The following is a 27,261-nucleotide window of genomic DNA, read 5'->3' as shown; positions in this document are numbered from 1 at the left end:
AATCCAGGTATCGGCAGGCGCTGCCACCAAACGACATTATCATGCATATACTTCTTTATTTTCAGCAGCTAGTATGTTAGCGCGCATAACAAGGCGCGTTAGCATTTTACCGCCATTCTAGGTTTCACTGATTTCACAATACACAATACACAATATGTCCAATTTGATTCTAATTGTTGCTCCTAATCTGATAATTCTAATGACAGTGACTGCTCCCTATTAACCAACCGACCAAAATTTTCGGTCGAACCCTAAAATTACTAATACCAAATTTAAACCCCACATATGCGTGTATAGTCTCCAAATCTTCTCTCTGCTCTCGGACTTTGTTCTTTTGAATAGAACTGTTTGTATACTTTAACAAATAGTGATTTTAACTTTGAGATAAACTGCTAGATTATTATATTTTTGTACCAATGTTCACCTAACTTAACGTCTCTCGCTGACACCATCACCCGGCAACCAATTTTAAAGTATAATTTATTAACGATCTGACTACAGACTGGCGGTCAACGTTACCCGTATAGTAGCTCAACGGAGGGGGGTAATCGGGGCACGTGTTAATGAAAAATGTACGTGTCCTTCCACAATCCCCTCTGTTGGGTCACACGTTATTGGGAACTGAGATCGCTATCGTGTAACTAGAAGCAGTATATGCAAAGTAACTTAGGTGATAGGTGATAGGCAATATGAAATTACACATCTTACTTTAACTTTATCCCGTCACCCATGGACTTATCAATTAACGGCTGGTGGTGGTGTCATCGTTTGTCGTACTCAAAACGTTTCGCGGTTGCGAATGCCGGCCCATCGAGGAAAATCTTTTTACTTTCTATTTTAACCATTATAAAGTGTGATTAGTCGGATATAGTAGTTTTAAACTACTTTCACAACTACAATTAAATACATTTATTGAGGATGTGCAATGACATGGATGTACCAATGAGTCACTAAAACGTTACGGCACCGGGAGCACCATGGAGGATCGGAGGGCGCTGAATCAGAAGACTTACTCCCAGCCCTGTTAAGAAGTTGAGTACCCACCACACCTGTTGTCTCTGTAACTACACTAACCACGCCATATTTACAAACTGACCACATCACCTCCTTGTGACTCATTGGTACATCTGATGTTGTTGCTTTCCCTCAAATTATTGTAAGTACTAGTGTTGAGTCTTAACGACATTGGGCATTATATATACATTTTAACATTTATTTTACAAATTAAAGTCTTACAAATTGAAACTATAATAATCTTTTTATTCAATCGTATTTTCTGATTAATTTATATCTAAATTAATCTCAATTACGACAATTAGTTACATTCCAATTCTTAAACACATCCCATCACACATTCAAATAATCATGTCTTTCAATCACTACTTTACAACTGTCATGTTGTGTTCGTCCGTAAATTAACTAGCCCTGTGATTGTATTACTCAAATTACAATTATTATTCTCCCCTCTTAATTCTGATTCAACTCTTGCTTAACAGAGATCTCTTGTGTGGCGATTCTGCTCTTCTTATTTTCAGGTCGGTTGTGGGTCGGATGTGACAGTGCCCTCTGGTCAGCCTGGTGCTCCCATTGCCTCTCTACATCATGCCCAAACCTATCAGCAAACAACGACCTAGCCTCGGAGGAATGCCATCTAAACTACAGGACAAGAAGAAGGACAAGAAGGACAAGAAGAATCCCTCCCCTCCAAATCCTAAGAAATGCCCATGTGGCCAGCACGACCCAGAGGCCTGGATTCTTTCTTGTACCAATTGCACCCAGGAATGGCACAGCAACTGTTCCAACCTTAAAGGTATCACTAAGGATTTTGTTGGACAGCTTATCGACTGGATGTGCCCCTTTTGCTTCAACCCACCGGGAGTTGAAGCCCGCAACAATACACAAACTGACAGCCTAATACTGAGGATATCTAACTTATCAGATGACAATGCTTCCCTTACGAAACAGATAACCTCCCTTGAGGATAAACTTACTTCCCTGATTGCAGACACAGACAGAATCAGTAGCAGCTACAATCTGATTGCTGAGAGAGTGGTGGCCTTATCAGATATCAACACAGGTCTCACGCACTTGAATCTGCAACAAGACAAGACCAATTCAACGCTGAAGGCCTTATCAGAGAAACTCGAGAGCATAACAACCACGGCCACATCACAACCACAACATGTTGCTACGCCTCCTCCTCCTCCTCCTCCTCCTTCTTTTCACGTGTTCGAGCCCCCTGCAGTCCCATCCGGTATGGTCCCGGCAATAATTATCAACGATTTTATTGATGAACACGCTGCGCAGCCCATTGTTGACTTCCTAACAGCCACTGAATTTAATGATGAGAATGGTCACTCAGTGAAATCGTTTGGCCATCCATATTCTTATGTAGGGTCAAAAGCGACCACTAGTCCGCCTATCATTCCTGAAGCCTTGCAACCCCTAGTGGATTCGATCAATAAGATGCAGGCTGAAGAGTTCTACAAGAGCTATCCCGAGCTGAAGAAGAAAGGAGCAGCACCAGTTATCAACTCCTGCTTGGTCAATCGATACGTTGGTCAGGAGAGCTTTCTGCCAGAACACTCGGATAATGAGATCACAATCCACCCCGAATCGTCAATTTATACGATCACAGTGGGTGAACCTTGTGAGATCTTGTTTGCTGACAGAAGCTCCAAGACTGACAGTCTCAAGTTAGACTGCGGTGACAGATCAATGTACCGAATGACTCGGCGATCGCAGGACTTCTTCTCTCACCGAATAGAGAAGGGCTCTGTCGAGAAAGGAGTGCGATACAGCCTCACTTTCCGATCAGTTAGTTGGAAAAATCGCAACTCAACATGCATAGTCGGTGATTCCAATACTGGCCACCTTGCCTTTGGAACTAGCAAACTAAACTCGTTTGGTGAGCTAATGCCGGGTCAACGGTTCTGGGCCGCTACAATGGAGGACATCAAGCCTGAGTGGTGCTGTGGCTACAACAACATCGTAGTATCTTGTGGCATTAACAATCTAAAAAAGAACGATGTTAGAAATCAGGAGGACATTGATCGGCTGTTTCAGCTGTATAAGTCTAAAATTAACGAAATTAGACAATTTAATAGTAGTATTAAAATTTTCATTGTTCCGATACTGCCTACCAAGTCTAACGAGCTTAATAAAAAAGCTTTGTATTTTAACTCACGTATATTCAATGATTTGGATCAGCCTAGTTTGGGTGTATCACATGTCCGCGGTCTCGATGACTTCTTAGATCGCAACTGTTTGCTGTCTGAGAGGCTATCGAAGAAACTTGATAAAAACCGTAGACTTGATTTGTTGCACCTAAATGAGGCTGGTGTTAAACGATTTGCGGCTATTATTAAGAAAGCTATATTTAACAGGCTAAATAGAGGAGCTGAAATAAGGAGGAGGACCCGAACCCCTAGCAAGACACAGAACGAGCCGATATCGCAAGCTGCAAGCTTACCTAGTCCTGATGATCGCCAGGTATGATCAACAAAATCTTGAGAGAAAACTGTAACCATTGCCTGAAAAATGTTTACATGGGTCAGCCGTTGTTTGAGTGCAGTAGATGTAATTGTATTGCCCACTCAAAGTGTTTTTCACAATCAAAAGCACAAATTATTAATGACAACTTCTATTGCTTTTCATGCAAAGACAAAATAGTACACAAGTATAATCCCTTCAAACACTTTATAGATGACACAACCTCACCAGAAGCACATGACGAAACATATAAAATATCCTCAATCTTAGACAAATGCCAAGCTTATTCTGCTAATGAAATCAACTCATCGCATGGAGAAAACCTTAAAAAGTTTTCCAGCTCCTACTTTCTTAACATTGATGGCAATAAAAGCAATTTTGATAGTCTATTAACTGAACTGCACCGCATTAACCAAAACTTCACCGTAATAGGTTTATCAGAAACTAACATAGGTCCTGATGAAAGCACCGTGTATTCAATTCCTAACTACAATAGTTTTTACCAGAATACTGTAGGTAATAAATCCAAAGGAACTGGTGTAGCATTATATGTTCAAGATAGACTTAGCAGTATTGTGAACGAACTTGCGTCAGACGTAACCGAGAATTTAGAATCACTATTCGTAACTAGTCGTAAAAACTCAGAAGAAGTAACTTTTGGGGTTATTTACCGACCACCCAGCGGTAATTTTGCAAGCTTCCTGACAGAATTATCCAGAATACTCCAGATATTGCCTAAAAGATCTGCATACATAATGGGAGATTTTAACGTCAACCTTCATGCTAATAGTAAAGAAGTTAACAATCTCGAGGAGATAATGTTTAGTGCTGGTTTCTCACCTCTTATATCAACACACACGCACGAGAAACCGGGATGTAATCAAACGTGTATTGACAACATTTACACAAATGATATTAACAAGGTTGTTGCCTCAGGTACAGTATCTGACAGAATCTCGCATCATCTGCCAGTTTTCCATATTTTTGAAGACTTAGCTGTAACTAACTCTGAACCTCAAGTTAAACATACCCAATATTATGATTACAGTGAATCGAACGTTCGACTTCTTGTTTCGTCTTTAAACCAAGATTTCTCTGAGCATCCACCAAGAAACTTTAATGAATTTCATGACACATTCAAAACGAATCTAGACAAATCATGTAAACTCAGTAAACCTAAAGTCTCCAAAAGAACGCCAATTAGAAATCCGTGGATAACAGGAGGATTAATCGCGTCTATAAATAAAAAACATGAGCTGCACGACCACTGGCATAAAGCGAAGAGAGAGAAATGTTTGCATAATCCAGGTAAACTTTGTCGTGAGATCAAGGAAGCCTGTCACTGCAATCCTTGTAATGATGCCAGGGAAAAGCATGCTAATTTTACTGACAAACGTAGGAGAGTTAAACACGTAATACGACTAGCTCAACGCCACTACACGTGCAACAAAATTGAGGAGTGTCAGGGTGACAGTAAAAAAACCTGGCAGTTAATTAATAAAGTGCGAGGAAAGCAAAATAAGCAAATGAAACCGTCATTCATGATAAACAATGAGCGTGTTATTTGTCGACGAGTTATTGCTCATGAATTTAACAAGTACTTTGTGTCAATCGCCTCCAATCTGAACGAGGTCTATGAGAGGAGGATTGATGAAGATCCTATAATTGCTAAATCATTCACTGACTACTTGCCACAGTCCTGTCCGTCAAGTATTTATCTCGCTGAATGTACAAGCTCTGAAATAATACAAATTATAAGTGAATTTAATAACGGTAAAGCTAGCGACATACCGGCACATGTAATGAAGCAGTGTAGTCAAACTATATCAGAACATCTTGCCAGAATTTATAACAACTGCATGAATGAAGGTGTCTTCCCTGATCAACTGAAAACGGGTAAGATAACCCCGATATATAAAAAAGAAGATGAGGAATTACTCGAGAATTACAGGCCAGTATCAACATTACCAGTATTTGGCAAAATATTTGAAAAAATTATTTACAGTAGATTATACAACTTTTTCTTATCTCGAGGAATAATATTCGAAAATCAGTTCGGCTTTCGAAAAAACCACTCGACAAGTCATGCTCTTAATTACTCCGTAAATCATGTCGAAGAAAAACGGAATAATAAAAACCACGTATTAGGAATATTTATCGATCTCTCTAAAGCATTTGATACCTTACCATTTGATATGCTACTTAAGAAACTTAGTAATTACGGAGTTAGAGGAAACGCACTAAAGCTGCTCTCCAGCTATCTAAATAATAGATACCAGTATGTTAGTGTACTTGGTGAAGAATCAGAGCCTCTCCCAGTTAAACTAGGCGTACCACAAGGATCCGTTTTGGGCCCCTTGCTCTTTCTTATCTATATAAATGACATCTATAGATGTAGTACATTAGGAAAGTTTGTACTATTTGCAGATGACACAAACATCTTTGTAGCTGCTGAAACTAAGGAACTAGCATACAAAATAGCGAATGAAATTCTTGACTCTGTGTGCCAATATATGCGCCATAATCTACTGCACATTAATGTTAAAAAATCTTGTTACATGTACTTCTCGCCTACTAAACGTAAGACCATTGATAATACTGAAAATGACTTGAATCTAGAAATTGATGGAATCCCGATCAAACAGGTTACTGAAACGAAATTTCTAGGTGTTATTATAGATGACAAACTGAGTTGGACACCTCATATCGAGAAACTAACTAAGAAATTAAACAGTATATGTGGCCGTATTTATCGAATAAAAAACTCCCTCCCCAGCCAGCTGTACAAACAGATATACCACACTCTTTTTGAATCTCATCTAGGATACGGTATAACTGTATGGGGTGGTGTATCAATTAATAAGCTTTCACCGCTATTCCTTGCACAGAAGAAATGTGTCCGAATCTTATTTGGGGACTCGGAAGCATTTAGCGACAAGTTTAAAACTTGTTCTCGTAGCAGGCCAATCCAGTGCAGTATAAACAAGAAAGGTCAAATATCCAATGAATCAACTATACCTCACATTAAACCGTGTTCTATATGTATCAGCTTGAGGAAGACTGGTGATAGACAAGTAAGGCCACATCGCTGCCAAATACTTGGGGCAGAATTCCACTCTAGAGAATCAACAAAACCGATTTTCCAATCTAAGGAACTAATGACAGTACATAACATATATAGATACAGATGCATTACTGAAACAATGAAGATAGTGAAGAGTCATCAGCCCATATCCATGTATTCTCTATTTAAGAAGTCTCAGCTCAGAGATGACAGATTTGTGACACCACACTCATCTCACAATTTCGCATATAAAGGGGCAAATCTATGGAATACGTTTCTTGAACAGTCAAATGCACGTGGTAAAATAGGTTCTCTAGGCTCAATTAAATCCCAATTGAAGTATTCTATCATGAAGGCTCAACACCAACCTAACAATATTAACTGGCAGGACTTAAACTTCAACACTTTCCTATGAAAAGACCCCCATTTATATTTATATCTTTTACATTTTACACCTGTCACTCACATCATATATACACCACAAAAGAAAAAGATTCATTCAATCATTACATTATACACTCACTCCACCAAACACGCACACAACCCATTGAAGAAGGTTACACGCGGGTGTACCGTTCGCTTTATCCGAAGGGAAAAATGATACTTTACGTAACGCGCGATTTACGTCTTGGTAGCTAAATTATTCAAACTCTATTTGTCAGAGCGACACAAATGCGCGCGGCGCGAGCGCTTGCGCGGCTCTCTTATCCACCACTCATGTTTACATCGTACCACGCAATGGTTCAGTTTAATTATGGTAAGGGCACAGCCTGTCAAAAACCCTTTTCGGATGATCCGTCGACACCGCCTGAAGGTGACTGCATAATAACGGATCATCGTGGAATCAAACGTTAATAAGCTTGCAGCTTCCGATGTCAATGTATTCATCCTGGTGTCGCATGCTTGAACTGGTTTTGGACCTCTTCATGCTTTTAATTTATTTATTATTGTTATTTAGTATTATGAGCTGATGTGTACATATACATACGGTATCTAAAAATTAAGCGTATAGCGAGCATATTTAAACAATTTTCAAGCAATAATGTATTGCAAGCAGCTTCAACTTAAATATCGCATAAAAATCATTTAACTCAAAACTAAAATTTTATTGGAATATAGGGAAAACTAAAATAAAATTAATGTCAGACCCGTCGCCACTCTCAGCAGTCAACCAGGGCTCATAAAAGCTTAACAGCGCCTGGGTCCGTTCACCAACTGTGCTAATGTGAGTGGCGGTGTGGTAAGACCCATTTTTAACAGCGTGAATATTTATTAAATACAAGCGCGCTAGCTGCTAGCATACTTGTTTCATTTAATTTTAAATCAAATTTATTCGGATATATATTTATTGATTATGTATTGAATTGGTGATAAATAATAAAATTGTCTTTTCTCAAAAAAAAAAATTGTCTTTTCTCAGTACTGAGTTCAAACAGTCCCCGAAACGAAAAAGCAAACATTTGATTTTTGTTTCGGCGACTGAATCGTCGATGAGCCGGCAAATATTTGTTGTCGAGTAGTGTTGAATACTCATATTAACATGATTATTGATTTAATTTAGGAATTGTATATAAATATCTTTGACCAAGTTTAATTGTTAATGAGAATGCACCCCAGCGCTGGGCGCGCGCGGCGGCTTTGATGATAGCGGCTACAAGCTTGAAGCCAGGCAGCTGCAGAAAAAATGCCGCGCGCGTTCAGCGTGGGGCTTTTCGTTTTTGATTTTACAAATGACAAAGCAACTTTTAATGATTATTAATGGAATTATCGGATATTTATAATTCAATATGTATTGATTCTTCTGTGGAAAATAAAAATTGTATTTTACTTAAAAAAAATTGTATTTTACTTAATTGACGATGTCAACTTTTCCAAATCGTTGCTCTGCATGCTCTGCGAAGCAAATTAACGATCTCATTAGGATTCTGGCTTAAGCTTCGATCATCGATGCGAAGAAACAAAAAACGTCCGCGTCGAAATGTTGAACATTGTTAATGGTCTGGCCCGGCGCGCGCTACTTCGTAGCACTTGCCATCGGGTCAATATTTCGAGAAAAAAGCGGCGCGCACTACTTCGAAGAAATATAGACGAGTAACATCCGTCAATTCGAAATGGCGATGTTCTCCAAAAACGACCCATCACAGCAGGGACAGCTGAAACCAGGTTTTCAATCAAACATTGCCATTTGTAGTCAAACGTCGCCAACAGTTGCTCTCGTCCAATGAAATCGATGCATTATGAAAGCCAAGCTTCGCATACGAATATTTGTAATTAAATCATGCATAATGGCAGCTGCGAAAAGTGGCATGCAACGTATGTCAAGTCTTGGTATATTATATTGACGGATGTTACTCGTCTAAATTTCTTCGAAGTAGCGCGCGCCGCTTTCTTCTCGAAATGTTATGGCCCGATGGCAAGTGCTACGAAGTAGCGCGCGCCGGGCCAGATCATTAACAATGGTCAATATATTATAAACCTACAAAATGCTTTTCGCAACCACTATAGTATTGTTTGCTCTTGATTGACGATGTCAATCCTTCGCATCTCGCCACTCTGCTTGTTGCCGATCTGTGGTTGCGAGAAGCATTATTTGATGCGCGCGCGACCCAGTAGTGCATCGCGCTACAATGTTTGCTCTAACCAGAGCCCTCTCGCTTGCTACTACCTAGGAAGTTTCTTGAACTTTGAACAAGTACCCAGTGGCGTAACGTTGCCTGTTGGCGCCCACTCGCCGAAAATGCGCCCCCCTGTTGGCGCCCCCTCCCCTTTTGGCGGCCTTCCCTAAAATTGAACAAATTAGGCGATTTTAGAGGATACGCCGGTCAAATCTCTAAAAGCACAGCGGGGTCAGCGGGGCCCTTCGTTATGCCACTGCAGGTACCCCTCCTCATTTAACCCTCAATTAAGTTTCCGATCATTCGGATAGATCCCTAGACTAGGTGACACTGGGATTTGCACCCTGAAATTTCTGCGCAGAAGGAGTATGAAAATAGTTTTATAACTTGCTTGATTCTGCACTAAGTTGACACATCCCGCAGCTACTAACGCCATGCACCAGTTGCATGGAACCCTCTTCCACGGATTTTGAGATGTATCACTGATACTACAACTGTAACTGTTTCAAGCGAATGTTAAAGAACCATTTATGGACACGTTCATTTGAGTTTGAGGATATTGGTTAATATAAGTGACCCTATTAAAAGGCACAGTGTAGTTGACTTTGTCACACTATGAAATTACACAAACCCTTGATGGTTAGGATAATCGTCTCATCCTCTAGGCTAACTTTGTCACATAACGATATCTTAATCAGGTGATAAGATATCGCTTAAATACGGCCGGCACGGAAATGGTTACATTAATAAAACAAAAGTTAATAAAACAAAAGTTAAATTTATTACCAATTATTCAATCAATACATATCATAAATTCTAATATTGGAAACACAATGCAGAATGGATGTCTTAAACTATAATTTTGTTGTCACTAATAATCTATTTACTTTCAAAGTTGAAATTTAGTTAAGTATGAAATGCCACCACATCATAGTTAGGGTAAAATATAATTCTTAAAAATTTTAAAATTGAGAAGATTGCTCTATGACTTAAAATTTAAAATTTAGCAAAAGATATCTAATTTTTAAATAGTTGGTTACAGTTTATGACAGTACTGGCATGATCAATTTTATTGTGGCTGGTAAAAGGACCCAGTTGCCTGTAAGGGCTTTACCGAACCCCTGGGGACCACAATGTGATAGGATCAGGCCAGATGTTTCTATGTAGAGCAATTTATTTATTTCGGAGCTATGGTTACGTGGTATAGCTGGTGGTCATGTTTAAAGGTCAGTTTATCTTTGTGTGCTAATTATCCATCCAGATGCTTAGTGATGTGAGTAAATCATGCCCTTCTACAATATATAACGTTTAACTATAAATTTGTTTTTACCACAGAAACTGTGGCACTAAGGTCAAGAATTAAAAATTTGTACTCTCATTGATACATGATAGTTAAAGCCTTTTTTTCCCAGCACTACTACACAACAAAAACCTGTCGGCCCACCGAGGAAACACAGTCGCAGAACAAGGAACCCAATTGTGCTCCTCTATTCTGCGATCGTGTGTATTTACTATAAACTAGCTAAATGCAGTTAGTAAAATTTTCTGGAATCATTAAAGTCGTTTGATTAGTTTATGTGTCAAAGTAATGTCCATGATAATCATATATTTGGATCCCCGGTGGGCAAACACTCGTCCCAAAGGCTAAGGCAAACCTTTCAATGTTTCACCATACGAAGTAAGGAGATTTGAACACATACTCAGCCTACAACTCCACCCATGGGACGAGACGTCGTGAGCCTCAAAATATATAGCATATACCCAGTCAGCAAACACTATACACAACATACATACGATAACAAACAATGTATAATGCCATTACTTCATTTAAATGAAAATATATCTGCTATCTAATTTAAAAAAAATTGAAGAATAAACCTGAAGAGAGGAGAAGGAGAGAGGGGTTTGGGAGAGGTAGAGTAGGAAAACAACAGGATCCTGTGCCGCAGGATTTTAAAATTTGTTGTATGATGATTCGTTTTGTGTCGTCTCTTAGATTAATATAGGTCTGATACCCTTGTCATGGTTTTTTGCAATAACACCGTGGTTTACTCATATGATTATGTTTACTAAATCAACCTATTTCAATGATAATTCATTGGCATCAAAGTTGTAACTGCACCAAAGTTGTCGGTCATATTTAGATTGTAGTTCTAACAAAGATTTCTTAAGATTATTCTTGAATATACTGATGGGAGTGGAGAAGTCTATTTCACTTGTTGACTTACGGCAGTGATTCCAAATACTAGTTGATTGATAGATGAAAGGCCCCTTCCAGCCATTGCCACTGCGAATTTAACCTAAAACCTGCCCAGTTAATAGCGAAGACTGCCAAATTACCACTCCTGCCTAGTAATCTAATTTACCCAGTGCAGATCAGCAGTATATTACACTTAATCCGCAGGTTTTCTCATAATTTTTTATGGCAAAACCTGCCTTATTAACTAGTGATCCTGCATCAACAGCGCAGGTATTTGTTATTTGGCAGGTTTTCTATTAACTTGGCAGGATTTGTTAAAAAATTATCAATCCTTGCCGGATAGATTACGGCAGTGATAAAGTTAAATCGGCAGGTTTTCCATTAACTTGGCAGAATTTGTTATAAAATTATTAATCCTTGCCGGATAGATTACGGCAGTTATAAAGTTAAATCGGCAGGTTTTCCATTAACTTGGCAAGATTTGTTATAAAATTATCAATCCATGCCAAATAGATTATGCTATTATGGCAGTGTTAAAGTTATAAATCAGCAGGTTTTCTTTTATCTTTCTTTTAAGTTCTTAAGTTATTTGGAATTTTGCCTATTTGGCACCAAAACTAAAAGTCAATAAAACCGAGTTGATTAGCACAGTCAAGAAATTGGCCGGAGTTAATAAAAAGCTGACAACCACTGCACTGATTGGTACTGAATCTCCAAATTAGAGGTATACCCCCCCCCCCCCCGACAAATGACCCCCAGCCCCCGATGCAATTGACCCCCGAAAATTGACCCACCATGTAATTACACTGGGGTCAAGTCAGGGTTAGGGTCAGGGTTAGGGTTAGGGTTAGGGTTACTGTTAGGGTTAGTATAATAAATATATTTTTTGGGTCAATTGTCGGGGGTTTAATTGTCGGAGGGTCAATTGTCGGGATGTCAATTGTCGCCTAACCGCTAGTACTCCTACTTTTCAATTCTACGGTGTCATACGTACTTCTAAATCTAAATTTGTATTGAAAAGTACTGTCCCACCAATTGACTGGCCATGCAATAAAATTGAACCTCCTGTGGCGTAATGATGCACAAAGTTCCGACAACTATGGCAATCATTTAATTTCATTTCAAATCAATACACCTCTTAAGTTAGAAAAAGTAAAACAATCGTATTTTAGGATTTTGAGAACTGAATTTAAAATACTACGAAGAGTTACCTGCAAACTGCAAAAAAAAACCTAATTAATAATATAACTTAAACATTGTACCAGTATTATACCAGTATTATACCAGTGTTATACCATTACACATTGACAAGGTTGTAAAAATCATGCATAAATGAGCCTGATACCCTGTAACATCTATTAACAGAATAACGTAGACAACCCATTACCTGACCAAGCTTGTTCGATCAGTTATAAGATATAAGCGCATCTTCCTCAACACTGACACACTTTTCTTCTAAATCTATTAACTGAAAGCAGTCAGCATGGTCGTGGCACTCTTGGACGAGTTTGCCAACGACAGGAGAATAAAATCGTTCTGTGAAATATTTTCCACGATTATCAGGACACTGTTTGTGCCGTCAGCATTTTTAAACAAACACAAGTCATTTTCGAAAAATATAATTCTATCTTTAGGGTCTTGGATAACCTGCGTGTTCATGACGGGTCGATAGCCAGCTTCTTCCTTGTATTTTGTCCTAGTGGTGCGCCTAGGCTGGGCTTTTGCGATATTTACCGCTGACAACAGTTTTGTGAGGTCTGTGTTGCTTTTGCTTGTCTTGCTAGAAATAACAACGTACTTTGGCCCATCAGTTAAGGTAACGGCAAGCTCTTTAACAATGCTGTCAACTTCCTCTGACGGCAGTGAACCTTCCGATGGAGTTTCCAAGTAGCGCTTCCTGTACTGTTTGGGACAGGAAAATGCTGTCACCGAATAATTTTGCAACATGATAAGCCTATTATTTCTTTGACCTATGGCGTAGTCAAGGAATGTATCTAAAAATGGCAACCTAAGAACTGAAGTTAAGCAAACAGTTATTTTCCAATAATCGGTTTTTATACTTTTATACTCAAACTTATCATAGACCCCGTGTTGGTAACAGTGGATAATATGCAGTGGCGAAACGTACCTAAGAGGCCGCAGCTGCACCCCCCCCCCATCCCACTTCCGCATAGCAGGGGTATAGCCGGGGTGTCGGGCGGTCGTTTCGCCACTGACTAGTGACTGCATGTATAAAAGTGCAAACTATAGAGCCATATAGCATTCTGTACTTCTGTAGCTTTGCACAACCCAAGTCTCAGTCCTACTCCCTACCTACTTACCTAGTAATAAGGTTATACGAACTTAGTATAAGTATTCCACATTGTACACTCTAATTATCCAAAAGCCTGCCAATATATAGGTTTAATCACGCCACAAGTTGATTCGAATTATCTCAACTTACGCAGGATTTGCGTTAAATATGCAGCATTCGACTTTATATTTAACGGAAAACCTGCCAAAATAGAGCAAACCTGCTGAGGGTAGGTGAAAGGTGAGGCAGGTTTTGTCTTAATTTTGCAGGCTTTTCTATAAATCAACAACTCGATTAAATAATTACGTGAGATACATCTCTGCGCGAATACGATAAATAGGCAGGATTTCGGTTAATTTTGCAGGAATCATTTTAAGACTTCAAATTGATTATCAGCCTTAATGTAAAACCTGCCAAATTAGGTGGCAGGTAGCAATGGCTGGAAGGGGCCTGATGAATAGTGAGGATGGAGTGGGTGGGATGAAGTAGTTGTCTCGTCTTGGTGACCTGTTGAATAAAGAGAACATTGAGACTGGTGATTGGAACTTATTAATTTTAAACATTTCCAGTAAACAGTGCAACTTATGAAGATTGTGGACAGTCAGGAAGTTATACTCGTTACAGATTGGTTTACTGTGTTCTAGTTCAAAGAAATCTTTGCCTAACATCTGCTTGATAACTTTACCGGTCTTATCCCTAGTGATAGGCCTTACTCTGGCACATGTTTTGAACTTATTGAAGTATGCATCATTATCACCAAAGAGAATTCTTATGCATTTCTTTTGTGTTTTAAATATGGCTTCTAGTTTATTATTTGATACACCTCCCCAAACAGATATTCCATAACATAGGTGTGATTCAAAAAGGGTGTGGTACAGGTCCTTATATAGTTTTTTAGGTACACACCGTCTAATTCCACATAGTCTACCTATCTCACATTTCAATTTACGGTTTAACGCTCTTAAGTGAGCATCCCAGTTCAGTTTTTGGTCAATAATGACTCCAAGAAACTTAGTTTCCTCCACCTTTTTAATTACTATATTATTTAGTGTCAGTTCTAATTCATTGGTGTTTGAATCTGGTTCATTTCTACAGTTCGGCTTAAAGTGGATATAACAACATTTCTTTATGTTGATATGCAGCAAGTTACTCTTCATATACTGATGAACAAGTTTAAGAATTTTATTAGCTTTGCAGTAAAGTGTTTTTATACATTTATCTACAACAAATATGTTGGTGTCATCGGCAAAAAGTATAAACTTACCTAGGTCTGATACTCTATATATTTCATTGATGTAGATAATGAAAAGCAAGGGACCTAATACTGACCCCTGAGGAACACCAAATATTACAGACAGTTTTTCGGATTCTTCTCCAAGTACTGAAACATATTGCTGTCTATTAGAAAGGTAACTGGCTATCAATTTATTTGCAGTCCCTCGAATTCCATAATCATTCAGTTTTTTAAGCAGTTTATCATGACAGATTGTGTCAAAAGCTTTGCTTAAATCAATGAAGATGCCTAGTACATGATTTTTATCTCTTAAAGATTTTTCAATGTAGTCGACAGAGAAGTTGAGTGCATGGCTTGTCGAGTGATTTTTTCTAAAGCCATATTGATTTTCATATAATAATCCTTGCGACTGAAAGAAACTGTAAAGCCTGGAGAATATGATTTTTTCAAGTATTTTACCGAATATCGCTAAGGTTGAGATAGGCCTGTAATTTTCAAGAAGCTCAGCATTTTCTTTCTTATATATTGGACTTATTTTACCTACTTTTAGGTCGTCTGGAAAAAATCCCTGTTGCATACATTCGTTGTACAATACCGATAGTAGTGGGCTAATTTTGCCTGACACTGCCTTTACTATATGTACTGGTATGTCGCTGGCCTTGCCATTCTTAAGTTCCGATATGATCTTAGCCACCTCACTATTGTCACACTATAAACATGTGACAGAGTAAATATGGACCCCTTGCTGCCGTTTTTGACCAAAATTTTGAGTGTCCAGTTGATTGGATGGGTACATATGACCATTACCTACATATTTTACGACTTTTTTCGTTAGTTGGTGCACTATGGTTTACACATTTAAGAAAATATGTGAACAATGTTTAGGGAACCCTGATAAGCAATGCTGAGTAGTGTAGGTTTATTTAATGGCCAGGAAGTGCTAGGAATTGTTATTATATCATATAGTCGCAAGGAATTAAATTACAAAAGGCACAGACAAGTTTACTTTGTCACATAATCTTGATGATATCTGAACATGTGTGAAATTGAACAAATAATGATATACCTGCTTAAACCCTTTGTATTACGTACTATGGATCAAACAACACTGCTAGTACCATGCACCAGTCACATAAATCATTATCGGGTGGTAATATGTTAACAGTGTCACAATTAAACTACCGCAACATGGTCAAAAATAGGGTAATTTCGTCACACAAAATTATTATAACTCTGTCAGCTTCTTGCTGGCAAAATAACTAGTTTATCGAAATTTTGTTGATGATAAAGTTACATAATAGTATTCTAATAGAGGTATACTTCTTCAAAATAGGGGCAAGACATGTTTACTTTGTCACATCAGTTATTATAAGAGTTAGGTAATCGTCATCAGATTAACCAATCTTTTTCGAAGTATGGATCGATTAATATAGGCAATAAAGCATCCTAATTCCTGTGGCAATTTTAACACACTATCTTGATATTGTTGGGGCAGGAAAAGTTAATTTTGTCACATTTTCAGTGTCTTTGACAAATTAATCTAAAATTTTTAAACTTGGGCTCTGATGTTCTGGACAATATTCTACCAATCGTGAAATGTTGAATTCTAATAGAGTTATAGATCTTCAAAATAGGGGCAAGACATGTTTACTTTGTCACATCAGTTATTATTAGAGTTAGGTAATCGTCACCACATTAAAATATATTTTTTTGTAGTTTTGATTGATTTATTTAGGTAATAAAGCAGCCTATGCTAATTTTTACACACTATCTTGAAATTGTTGGGGCAGGAAAAGTTAATTTTGTCACATTTTTAGTGACTTAGACAAATTTAACCTGAAATTGTTAAACTTGAGCTCTGATGTTCTGGACAATATTCTACCAATCGTTTCTGAAAGAATGCTGAATTCTAATAGAGTTATAGATCTTCAAAATAGGAGCAAGACATGTTTACTTTGTCACATCAGTTATTATTACAGTTATGTAATCGTCATCACATTAACATATATTTTTTTGTAGTTTGGATTGATTTATTTAGGTAATAAGGCAGCCTATGCTAATTTTTACACACTATTTTGAAATTCTTTTGGGCAGGAAAAGTTAATTTTGTCACATTTTTAGTGACTTTGACAAATTTAACCTAAAATTGTTAAACTTGAGCTCTGATGTTCTGGACAATAATCTACCAATTTTTTCTGAAAGAATGTTGAATTCTAATAGAGTTATAGAATATATAGATCTTCAAAATAGGGGCAAGACATGTTTACTTTGTCACATCAGTTATTATAAGAGTTATTATAAGAGACTATTTCATTATGTAATCATTGTTTTTAACCTATTTACGATTTCGTATAATTTTTTGTGACAATGTAAACATCAACTGATCTTAACTTGCATCAACTACATTGTCATCATGTAAAGTTTTCCCGCCTTTCAAACCAAAATCAGATATAAATAATTCGCCCAAAATTTTAAATTCCATATATTGTGACAGAATTAACCTCATTTCCCAATAACCAAGTGCCTGTATTAGCTAACTATTCAAAGCAATATATTTTAGGGCTATGATTGGTACTCCGTACTTGGTAGATCAACCATCAAATAATGAGTAAAAAGGTTTTTGAGGACACCTCACAGTAGAATAGAGGTATGGTATTCTGAGTGTGACAAAGTTACCTGAATATTGCCTTGTAACCGTTCGATCCGTGCCCTTTAACCAATGTTGTATCATAATTGTTAGATTGACCTAATCTACTATGTTTCAGACCAAGGAATGATAATTAGACAACTGCAGTTAACTAAGTCACACAAAATGTGACATTTGAAACATTATAGTGCCTAACAACAATAGATTTTCTTTCTGAGCAGTGCATATGGGAGTATGGGTTACGTGGCTAATGTTCAGAACTTCTAAACGGGCTAGGTTAATAGATGTCAAAATTAAGCCACTATCGTCAAAAACGCTATTATTTTTGTTTACCAATATCCTCAAACTCAAATGAACGTGTCCTTATATAATCAGTTTTGAAGTTTCTTTCTTTTCCATTTATCTTCACTTTGCAAAACACATTGGTTTTTATTTTTAACCGCACTCCATTTTATGTCTTGATTTTCAAGAAAAAAACAAATTTTTTATTTAAATCAATTATAGCAACAATTTTAAAAACTTTAAAGTTCTTCTATTACCATGGAATATACTACGGGTATGGTGACTTGGGCTATTGAGTTGTTAAGTAGATTAAGATTAGTAAACCTGCACTTGCATTGTATTTATAAAAACTAGAAATTAGGCTTCACGGTAAAATGGAGAAGCAGGCTGATCTTGGAGAGAGCAGACCGTAAAGTTTACGCACCCACCAGGGCTACCTATCTACCCCAGTTGTTCTTTTTGGTTTATCAGCTTGTATTGTTATATTTATGGACCCCAAGTCACCACACTAAGAAGAAGTATGTAAAAAAAATAATAAGTTAAGTTAATATCATCATATCAGTTTTAAACAGTAAAAGTTAAGTTGATGATTGAATTTCCTAGTTAATTTAATGGTTTAAACGTTTGGGAATATAATAATGTTGGTATTTGTATCTGCTGCAGCAATAATATCGATATGTCATTTGTCTAGAAAATTTACGCCTCTTCAATAGATATTGGGTCGGCAATTTGGTGAGTGAGTGATGAACTGGTTTGGTCTGTGACTGAGTGAGGGGCGATGTGAAAGTTGTGGTAAGTCCAGGTGTTATTATTGTTGATGGCTTGGGATCCCAGGATGATACTTTTACAGCGTAATTTAACCAAAGATACAGAAGTAGTGAGGATTTCCCCATTCTCATTTAGAATCCGTTTATGTATGCTATTCCACAATTTGGAGGCTATATAAAGAAACGTGTTGGTTTTTCTTGGGAGGATTATGACATTGCTTGTATCACGTTTTGATGAGTCTATAGTACAATACAACGAGTATGGAGTGCGAAATTTCATGATTCGAAATATCTCAGATATACAGTGGTATTTGTACAAGTTTTGAACAGTAAGCAATTTTAGTCGATTAAAAATGGGCTTGGTGTGCTCTTTTTCGAAAAAAGCAGCTCCTAACCTCTGTTTTGTATAAGGTCTGGCTCGTGCACAAGTGGCATGTTTGTCGAGGTATGCATTTAGGTCTCCAAAAAGGATTCTTATACAACGTTTCTGAGTTATGAACAGCTTATCGTTTGGTTGGTCTTTGAGGGCTGAGCCCCAAACACTTATTCCGTAAGCAAGATGTGATTCCAATAATGCAGAGTATATTTTTTGGTAGTGTTCCCCTGGAACTGAATGTTTAATCATGTTAAGTGCTCCTGTAGTGGATCTAATTTTTTTTCTTAGATATTCTATATGTGGGCCCCAGCTAAGTTTTTCATCAATTACTACACCAAGAAATTTGGTGTTGCTAACCTTGACAATTTTGTGTCCATTTATAAATATTCCTTGTGATTTGTCATATTCATTGGCATACGGCCTAACTCTGGCGCAGGTTTCATCAGATTCGTATGCAGGTAGAAAATGTATGTAGCAGCATTTAGACATATTTATATGTAAGAGATTACTTCTCATGAATTTGCATACGAAATCAAGAACTTTATTGGCCTTCAAGTATGTTGATTCTTTGGATGGTCCAGTGATAAATATATTTGTGTCATCAGCATAGAGCACAAATTTGCATTCATCGCCTTTGTAACAGTTTATTATGTCGTTCATATATAATAAGAAAAGTAGAGGGCCTAGTATGGAACCTTGGGGAACTCCATATTTTACATTCATAGTCTCTGATGTAGTGTTGAGAAATGAAACATACTGTGATCTATCGGATAAATAGCTTTTTAGAAGTCCTAGAGCTAGACCTCTAACCCCATAATTTTCCAGTTTCCTCAGGAGAATGCCATGGTCAAGAGTGTCAAAAGCTTTGCTTAGGTCAATAAAGATTCCTAGAACATGATTACCACTGGATGTTGATGTTGTGATTGAATCAACTGATTTGTGGAGTGCATGTGAGGTTGAGTGGCCTTTTCGAAAACCAAATTGTTCATTACTGAGAATGTCATTAGCAGTGAAAAAGGTATAAAGCCGTTTGTATATTATTTTTTCAAATATCTTACCAAAGATTGGCAATATTGACACAGGTCTATAATTTTCAATATTTTCTTTATTATCTTTTTTATGGATAGGAGTTACTTTGCCTATTTTGAATATGGATGGGAACGTGCCTTTTTGAATACATGTATTATACAAATTTGCTAATATGTTGGATAAGAGATAAGCCGGTTTCTTGATAACTGCTATTGGTATATCACTGGCTTTTCCGTTAACGAATTCTTGAATTATTTCAAGAATCTCCTCAGGATGAGTTTCTTCTAGATGTATTGAACTGTTGACTGATTTCGACATAAACTCAACAAATGATTGCATTGGTTGGATAGACAGATGGTTCTCGGACAAAACTTTCTCATTTAAATTACTAGCTAAAGATGTGAAGTAACTATTGAATTTGTTTGCAATTGTCCGCCTACAAATTACTCTAGTTCCATCTATAATGAAGTCATCTTTTAGCTGATTCTTCTTTTTGCCACGAAGCTCGTTGATTATTTGCCAGGTTTTTTTGGAGTTATGGCTATTTTTCTCAAACTTTTCAGCATAATACCTGGTTTTGGCAGTTTTTATGGCAATTTTAAGATATTTTGAGTAGTCCTTGTAAACATTATGTCTTTCCAGATCCCCATCTGGAATTAACAATGTTTTTGTTTTTTTCCATTCAAAATAAAGTCTGGCTTTTTTCTCCACAGAGTTGATAAGGCCGTTTGTGATCCATGGATTTGTAATGTTATTTCGTTTGGTGGTTTTTGGTGAAGCCAATTTGCAAGATATATCTATCTTTTCTTGAAACAGACCCATGAAGGATTCAAAAGAGTCACATCTGTGGTAGAATGTATCTATGTCGTTTTCAATTTCTTCACAGAGCTTATCAAGGTTTGCATTACTATAGTTATAATAAATGGTTGTTTTTTTCAGGTGGTTTATTAAGTTCCGAACTAGCATCAGAATTCATTACTTGAAGGCAGAAAATGGGCTGGTGATGTGAAGCACTATCCTGAATTACTCCAGATATAGTTGATGAGTGAATGTCATTAGTGTGTATGTTATCAATGCACGTTTTTGAGCAGTGGGGCATTTGGTGTGTGGGAATGGATATTGTGGGCGTGAACCAATGACTATAAATAACTTCTTCAAATATATCTTCATCTGGGCCTGATAAATTGGATATGTTAACATTGAAGTCCCCTAATATGTATGCTTTTTGTCCTTTCAGTGCAGTAAGAACTTCTTTATACTGTGCATTGAAGTTAGCAAGTGGATTGCTTGGTGAGCGGTATACAACTCCAACTGTTACTGGTTCTGGAGCATTACTTATTGTTACGAATAGGGACTCAAAGTGCTCTGTACAAACAGATCACTTTTCAATCACACTAAAGTTAAAGGAGTTGTGAATGTAGAGAGAAACTCCACTTCCTTTCCTTTTTACCTGTTGTGTCTTATTAGAAACGAAGCGTTTTTGGTAACATGAATTATAGTCTTTAATTTGGTACAGCTGACTATTACAGGGATCAATGCTTGTTTCTGCTAGACCTATCACAGAAAATTTGTGGTCTATGCAGGCTAATTCTAAAGCCAATTTGTCAAAGTTAGTACCATTTCCATCAATATTTCGAAAGTAGTGTGAGAAAATGCTCTTTGATGTTGTTTGAGGAATCTGCTTTATGAGGTTGTTGAAGTTTTTAGTAGAATATGATTGACAGTTCTCAAGAGTTTTTGAGATTGTACCTATTGAGTCTATATAGTCGTGAGGTTCATTGTCAAGTAGTTCGTTGTTTGAAAAGTGAGGTGCTTGATAGAATGGATTATAACGAATTATATCATGATTTTGAATACAATTTGAGCAATAAGTTTTTTTTCTCTAAAAGTGGCAATGTTTTCCTGTGTTTTACATCTCTTGTGAATGATGCAATCACACTTATTGCAATTTATAAATGGGTGTCCAGCACGAATAGGTTTGCTGCAGCAGACACAGTTCTCACATATACGTTTGGCTATCATGACATAACTACAGATCTACGAGAACGTGGGGAAATCTTTTTTGGGCCTTGGTAACATCACTGAACAACCTCCCATCAACAGGGCTACCTAGGATCTTATGGGCAATTGCCCGGGAGAGTTTAAAGATACCGCTTGACCCCAGGTGGATTGGGTCATCCGGCTTCTTGTATCTACAAAACTGCTTCGAAATCGAGAACTACCGTCCTATCTCCACACTGTCCGTCTTCGGTAAGGTCTTTGAAAAGCTCATATATTCTAGAATATACGGATTTGTTAGCTCCCAGGGAGTTATATCGAAGACACAGTTTGGATTTAGGAAATCTCACTCTACATCTCATGCAGTCAATTACTCTGTAGATTTAATTACGAAATCTCTTAAACTTAAGAATCATGTTTTAGGAATATTCATTGACCTAAGCAAAGCTTTTGACACCATCGATCATTCAACACTTCTTATAAAATTAGAGGGATGTGGAGTGAGAGGAGTTGCAAATAACCTCATAAAAAGCTACTTAACAAACAGGCAACAATACACCGAAGTTGTAGGAGAAAAATCAGATACCCTATCTATTCAATTTGGTGTCCCGCAGGGTTCAATTCTTGGACCTCTCCTATTTCTTCTTTATATGAACGACATCACAAACAGTTCTAAACTAGGATCATTTGTTACCTTTGCTGATGATACTAATATATTTGTTGTCGGCAAAACAAAACGTGAGGCATATGAACGAGGAAATGAGCTTTTGTCATCATTACAGTCTTATGGTCAAGTTCGGAGACAACCTGTACATAAAATCAGTCACTAATTACACTCATTTCACTGCCATAAACGGTAAAATTAATCATAATTCCTCTGAAAGTCCAAGGGGTACAGGCTCTTCAGATATTATACTCCAAACCTTTCTATAATGATATCTGGGTTCAAAATTTAAATAACTCAACCTTGGTGGAGACAGTGGCCACCTGAAAATTACAAAAATAAAGGAGCTGTAAATCACTTATGAAAAAATCATTTACTCCAAATTTCACAATTTAAAGTTACGTAAGACAGGTGGGTACTCAAAAAGTGCCGGTTGAGCAGGTTTGTCTGCTCAACACAGGTGGAGCAGCTCACTGACTACATGAGCTAATATAAGTGATTAGAACTAACCCTCTCATGCTTTTTAATTGCTCCAAAGTCCTAATATTTAATATTATGGGTTATACCAATCATATTTCATAGAATAGGATCCTCAGAATCGGCTCAACCGAGGTGGAGACAGCAATAACATGCAGTTCAAAATCTGTTATTCTGTAGTTTAGGAGCTGTAGAGTGACTGTGGCAGTCCATTTGCAATACCAATGATTCTAAATCATCTACCAACTCATATTACAAGGCATCCTTGCTGAAAAGTACACTCAACATAGGTGGAGACTCAAATTTGGCAAATTTGGGCGTAAATTTGACCTCAGAAGTCAAGGTTCTCCACCGCGGTTGAGTGATTGATGGCTAGTTTGATGAGTTGTATACATGCTAAAGGGTCACCCAATGTTATTTCTTCCAAAAATCAACTGCCAAAAATCAACTCAACCCGGTGGGGCCAGTTTTAATGCATTTTTTAATGTTTTAATGTTTAATCAACAATTTCTCCACCTTGTTGAGTACCTTTTCACAACTTTGATAATTTTTTCATTTGCTAGAACACTTTGCTTTAAGACAGAAGGGGTAACAGTTTTATGATCCCCTACAGTAGCAGTTAACAGAGCAGATTAGAATTAGTGATAAAACCAATGAATTTAGGCATGTTTGACAGGCTTTTTACTGTTTCTTAATGAAAGATCTCCACCCTGTTGAGCGTCAATGGAAAAAACAAAATTTTACGGGAAGTAGAAAAGGCCGAGACGCAACTTTCTAGCTAACCTAGAACTCTCTAAACCTTTCTCCACCCCCGGTTGAGCAGCTTTGAAAAGTGCATTTAATTTCTCCACCTCGGTTGAGCACTTAAATAAAATATTGATAAAACTATCAGATTGCATATTTGATGTAGTTTGTGTTACCAATAACCTTTTCCACCTTAATCAAAAGTTTCTTCAACCAGAGCCAGTCTCCACCTTAAATCTCCACCTTTTAAGGGTTTGTTTAATACCACCTGTATCTGCTCAACCGTTCAACCTTTTAATTTTTTTTAAAACTCAGAGAAAGTCCTGAAAAATGTCTTGTCAGCCATATAATCAAGGAGTTTCAGTCTGTGTTGAGCTGGCTCCACCACACACTTCTAAAAAAGTAAAAAATGTACAGGTTGTCTCCGAACTTGACCTTATATGAGAGCGAATAAGTTACATATAAACATGTCCAAGTGCTGCTACATACACTTCAAACCCACCATGGCAGGTTCTAAGTCAGAGATTTTATCACACCCTGAAGCTGTACTAACTATAGACAACTTTCCAATCAAAAAGGTTTCATCCGCAAAATTTCTGGGTGTTATAATTGACGAGAACCTATCATGGGAAGATCACATTAAAGCTCTTAAGCGAACTCTAAATCATTCCACATCCACTTTATGTAGACTTCGCTGCTCCCTTCCAGAATTTCTACATCAACAATTATATTATACTCTGTTCGAATCACATCTTTCCTACTGTATATCTGTATGGGGTGGGGCAGCTAAGCAACGTATAAGCTCAATATTTACTGCTCAGAAGTACTGTCTCAAGCTCAGAGTACTATTTGGTGATAGGCTGGCGTACCTTGATAAGTTTAAGACTTGTGCACGTACTAGGCCTATAGGACACCAGAAACTTGACCAAAAATTGTTCATAAAAGAACACACCAAACCGATATTCAAGCATAATAATATTCTAGCTATACAAAATCTCTATACATACCACAGTTACCTCGAGCTCTACAAGATAATGAAATTCCGTGCTCCAATATCCCTATATGAAGATTACACATGTTCGTCGAGGAAACCCTGCCTTCTAATCTGTCAGGTAGACCCACCTGACAACCGCAACACTAGGTCAACCAAAATTTTTAACATTTTAACCCCAAAGTTCAGAATGACTGACTTTACTACTAGTGTAATGTGCTTGCGAGGAAAACTTAAACGTGCGCTATTAGCCAATCAGCATAACCACGCCCTGCTTGATTGGACCGTAAAAGATTTTGACTGCACAAATATTATTTTCCAAACATTATAACTGGCTGGTCACACACATCTCAATTAAATTCCCCTAGGCTACTGTTTTCCAAGTCTTGTCCTGTGAGTAAAGAATGTGTGAGAAAGTATTAATAAAATAAATGTATATTTTTTGAATTTTCTAAATCTAATCTGAGAATGAAGTATAAAGAAATTTTTAATTAGCACTGTATAGTTTAAGATATTTATAGCTTATTATAACCATTGATACAAAGGCCATAATCTTTCGCCAGCTCTTTAATATCCACCTTGAAGCTACATTTTATATCCTTGAACTACACAATATAAACTAAAGCATGTTTTAGTGTAGGCTTTTTGTCACAACAAGACTGCAACCTATAGTATCAACTATAAACAGAACCCCTAATGTCTACTAAAAAATTTCCTCTAGTCCTAATATGAGCCTTGTCTCTAAAAACCTAACTGAACTAGCGTTTCGGTGTGTGCAAAAGCTTTCAGGCACGCACATTCCTTGCCCCGTTAGTTACCTGTCCTTCCAAAACCAAACTAGCAGTCAAGGACAAAAAGTCATACACCAAATGGGCATTATATTTTATGAATTGTTTTACTCTTTTTATTCTGTAAAATGTGCTAAAATTAAATTTCTTGTTTCATTGAATTTCTTGTTTCATTGCTTGTCCAGTAGACCCTCCTCATCAACAAAACTATCAAAATCTAAAGTGCCTATTCTAGTATTAGTATTACAGTACCCAAATAATAAACTATTAAACTCCATGGCTCTGTCATTCAGCCAGGAGGACCTAGTTGGAAGGATGGGTGAAACTATAACTTTAGAGTATGGACACATATCATAAATATTCTTGAGCTTCTTTGTCAGCTCATTAGCCCAATGTTTAACATCACCCCCTCCCCTCTTGATATTATTTACACCACAGTGTACTACAACGTTCTTGTATCCTACACAAAGAACAGGGTCTAACTGATCTATTGTGAAACATTCAATTCTTTTCCCAGGCAGTTTGTGACCAAATGTTCCTTTTCCAGCCCCAAATTTGAGGAACCGGGTGTTTGAATCACCAATAATCAATGTCGCATTGGTGCTCCTGCTTACGTAGCGAAAGGTTATACTGTATCTCAATTCCCTCTTTTCTGTGCTCTTATCAATTCGGTGGTCCCACAGAAACTGGGACTGTTTGCTCATCACATAGAGACTACATCCCTCTATTGTCTCTACGATTTCTCCTTCAAGTTGATCCTTTTTTGTGAATTTGACAGAGCAATCACCACCTAAGGATACTGTAAAAATGGAACTATCATGGACCAATGATTGCTCGTTATCAGAGTGCTTAGGAAGAAAGCTGTTCCCATCGGTGTACCGATTTATCAAGCACTGATTGATTGTTGAACTAGGACATTCTTCCTTTATCTTGGAGACAAGCTTATTAAGAACCTCAGGAAATTCTGTTGATGTCGGTTTTTCAGCTTTAGCCCCCGGGTACTGATAAGGTTCGCCAAAGCTCACAACCCCATGTCCATTTTCGGAGTTACTATCAAAGGCTTCCTTCTGTTGGTCTAAGAAAACTGAAAGCTCAGAGTTCAATTTTTCATCTACAAATTCTGGGACATACGACAGAATGTGCTTGGACTTAGGGTCGTCTACACTTGCATGCTTCTGTGCATCTAGGAGAAGCTGTTCTTGGTCTGTTTCACATGGAGCAGGTGACCTTATATGGAAAGGAGGCATGGGCAGATCAGGGGTGGAAACATTTGACGACCTACTGTTTTTAAAACAGTTGATGTCAAGTTTGAGCTCAGCAAGCTTGTTGTTGATAGAGTCAAGAGTTTTGAGATGGCTATCATTGTCTTTGAGGTTCTTGATGGACATCTGGATGGCTTCTAGAGAATAGTGTATAGAGCTACCATCAGATGTAGTGTGACCCGTTGGCATGCTCATGCTGCAGGAAGCTGACAAGTAGGAAGGGGACTTGACTTCGTTGTCAACTCTCTGTCCATTCACCACAGCGCAAACACTTTCAGCAAGACCTAGCAGGGATAGGAGACCTTCTGCTAGGGTGAGCTTGTTCAGAGATGAACAGC

General features: G+C 37.6%; 1 protein-coding gene across 1 annotated transcript in view; it reads left to right on the top strand.

Annotated features, from left to right (window-relative positions):
• The first annotated feature begins 888 nt into the window (after nucleotides 1-888).
• LOC134816344 (RNA-binding protein with serine-rich domain 1-B-like) overlaps nucleotides 889-27,261 on the top strand; it is a 77,851-nt gene continuing 51,478 nt past the window's right edge. The window contains exon 1 of the mRNA XM_063825144.1: nucleotides 889-917. The gene's annotated coding sequence lies outside the window, so the exon portion shown is untranslated. The remainder of the gene's footprint in view (nucleotides 918-27,261) is intronic.

Source organism: Bolinopsis microptera, chromosome 6 (genome assembly GCF_026151205.1).
Source record: "Bolinopsis microptera isolate Bmic1 chromosome 6, MBARI_Bmic_1.0, whole genome shotgun sequence".
NCBI classification, from domain to species: domain Eukaryota; kingdom Metazoa; phylum Ctenophora; class Tentaculata; order Lobata; family Bolinopsidae; genus Bolinopsis; species Bolinopsis microptera.
Note: the sequence above shows the minus strand (reverse complement) of the source record. Positions and strands in the feature narration are given on the sequence as shown.